We start from the raw sequence: 3,181 nt of genomic DNA on the forward strand, positions 1-3,181 counted from the left end.
TGTTTCTGTTTTTATATCATCATTATTGTTATTTTTGTTTTTGTTTTGTGTATGTATGTATGTATGTGTATTTTTTTTTGTTTTACTGTTGTGGTGAATCCATATAGCACCAATACCTAATTCAGACTATTTCACCTGCATTGCTAATGCCCCTGGGGAAGCATGAATGCCGTAAATCCCAAACCTGTGTGAAAAATTGAGTTCTATATAAAAAGCCATTAATATCATCATCATCGTCGTCATCATCATGATGCTCACCATCATCATAACGACCATCTTACATTTTTTCACTCTGGAGGTTTCTAACCTGTACTGGTATTTTTAGTTGGTATCTCTGAGTTTTCGGTTGTCACTCAGAAAATAGATTTAAAATGTGTGTGTATATATAAATATATATATAGTTTCCTTTGACACAGATAATGTCACCTGCAAAAACTAAGAGTACTGCTATAGATACCACACACACGCACACACACACACATGCACACACACACGCACACACAGAGAAAGTTTAGCTGTTCTGCCTTGAGTCTGTGTAAATAATGAAATTTTACCCTGGAGGGCTCACTAAATCAGGAGACACATAGCAAAAGCAGTTTTAACAGCAATAACAACAGCAGCAGCAGCAGCAGTAGCGGCAGTTATTAAGTGTAGTGGTTGGTAGTATCAGCTTTGCTGACTATTTTATGGAAGGTCATAAGTAGGTTTATCAGTTTCTGTATTTCTTTGCAAATTCTGTTTACTGAATGTGTAAAAAAAAAAATTAAGTTTGGTAATTTATTACTACTATCTTGTCTATTATTATTATTGAACTAAAATCTGAATAATTCATGTGTGTGTGTGGTGGGGGAGGGGTGTAGGTGAGCAAATGAAAGAAAGTAGCATTCAACATGTTTAGTTGGGGTTGTAAGTATTTAATAACAGACTGACTCAGCTCCACATTACTTAAAGTTTTGTGAGTGCAGAACTGTCTAAATCTTCAAGTGTATGGAGTCAGAGTGAAGATAAAGTAAAGTTAATTCTAAAAGTGGCTGCTATTTGGGCTTCTATTGGTCAGCTTAAGTCATATGTTTAATTTGGCCAAGGAACAACTAACATTGATCCAAAGGGTTGCTGATACCAAGTGACTGAAGGCATCAAGATGATGTGTTACACAAATGCTGGGGATCTGTTGATCAGCCATAGAATGAATGATTCTGTCCTCTAGGAGATGGGAATGAAATAAAAGTTGGTGACAATGGTTAGAGAAAACTGTATTATTTTGGCTAGGTTATCAGGGCTGAGAACCTCTATACCCACGTCTTTGGGCTGTGTGAACAGAAACGAGCATGGTAAGTACAAAGATGAGCAATGCCTTCAAGGACTGGAGGGAAAGGAACCTGGTGGAATGTACGGCCGCAGCAGATTACTGTGGTGAGGAGTGGTGATTGTGCCTGATGCCTCCTGACCCTCTGCCATGAAAATGGACATACTCGTGTTATAAATTATTGCTTCTATCATTAATCATTCATTTTTGTGGGGCAGTTTATAGAGTATCAATAAACTAGGGTATTTCCTTGTTTAGGTTTATTTTATGTTCTGTGGTGCAGGCGTTACATTTGTGAAGTGACAGGAAAATGTCACACTTGTATGCCTAATGTAACAGTTGAAGTCATGTATTTTACAACTTCCATGTTGGTCATCAGATTTATAAATCATATTAGTTATTGTAGCTTATTTGTTGGTTTGCATGCTTGTGGCTTGTTATTGATAAGTTAGTTTTTAGTTTTAGTATTTTATCTGTTATTAGTATTAGTTTATGATTTGAAGTATTGCATTTTGCATTCTAAGATTTTTGATACTGTGTTCATCCATTCTCTAGTTAGTATGCATTTGTTTCATACAGTACACTTTATGCGTGGTTTGTGTATATTTGATAGATGTCATATCTGATTATTTGCTGTGTTATATTTTTCCCAGGATTGTTTTGCGGTTTGGTATTGATAGCTTCTGTATTCTAGTGTTTCATTTGTGGAAGAGAATGCAAATGCTTTCCTAAGTAGAGATTTTACTATTGACATTTAGTATATGTGTGGGCATTTGCTGTCTCCGTGTAAGTGTATGCATTTATCTGTATCTTTGGTGTAAATGGGTATACTGTATTTGTTATTTTCTATCTGAATGTTTATGTCTAGAAATGAAGTCATTATGTTGCTGGGGTTTTACTTCTACTGTTTTGGATGTTGAATTTTTGTACATGTTGATTTTCTAGGTCTTCCTTTAATTAGTCAACATCCTCTGGTGTTTCCATTACCATGAATGTATCATCCACATAACTAGTGTATATCATGTTTATATCTTGCTACTATTTTCTATTGTATCTATATAGAAAGCCACAAGTATGGGCCGGGAGGGAGAACCTGTAGTTACTCCATTTTTTTGGCTTATATAGTTTGCCTTGGGGACAACAAAGGAATATTTCTGTTGTACATCACTACTAAATTTTTTCAGTATGTTAGCTGGTATCATGGATGATTTCATTGTTACCTGTTTGTGTACAGTATCTAATATGGTTTCTATTGTTTCTGCCAGTGGAATGCTGGTAAACAAACTTTCTGTACCTAGGGTAGAGATGTTGCTTACTTAGGTAGTTTCTTCTAAAATCTCTAGGAATTTTTCAGGTGATCATATACTTTATCTCTCTGGGGTGTATTGTTAGATAACATTATCAAACAATACACATTGGAGAGAGAGAGAGAGATACAGTATACTGTTTCTGATTAGGGAGAGGAAATGTTTTGCAACACTGGTTTTTACACAATATAGAATTTCCTTTCCTAGTGTTTTCAGTGGGGTTATTAGTTGGTGTTGGTGAATATGTTATTCTTTCTTTTAATGATTCAGGATTACTTTTGTTGTTGCATTTGACCTTTTTGTAAAAGATTCCATTAGGGAAAAAGAGAGATTTCTCATCTACAGGAAAAACATACATTCAAATTCATGTTGACAATTTGCTTACATTGAATTTGGGCTCATCTCTTCTAATACGCAGGAGGTGAAATAAACCACTGTCATTTTGAATTGTGTATGTGTGTGTATGCATTCACACATACATACATATGCACGTATACACGCACGCATGCACACGCACGCATGCACACACACACGCACACACACACACACACACACACACACACCACAC

At 35.7% G+C, this 3,181-nt stretch overlaps 1 protein-coding gene across 1 annotated transcript in view; it reads left to right on the forward strand.

Moving 5' to 3' along the window:
• LOC106881176 (tetratricopeptide repeat protein 7B) overlaps nt 1-3,181 on the forward strand; it is a 75,850-nt gene that overhangs the window by 26,931 nt on the left and 45,738 nt on the right. The window lies entirely within an intron of this gene.

Source organism: Octopus bimaculoides, chromosome 4 (assembly GCF_001194135.2).
Source record: "Octopus bimaculoides isolate UCB-OBI-ISO-001 chromosome 4, ASM119413v2, whole genome shotgun sequence".
Lineage (NCBI taxonomy): Eukaryota > Metazoa > Mollusca > Cephalopoda > Octopoda > Octopodidae > Octopus > Octopus bimaculoides.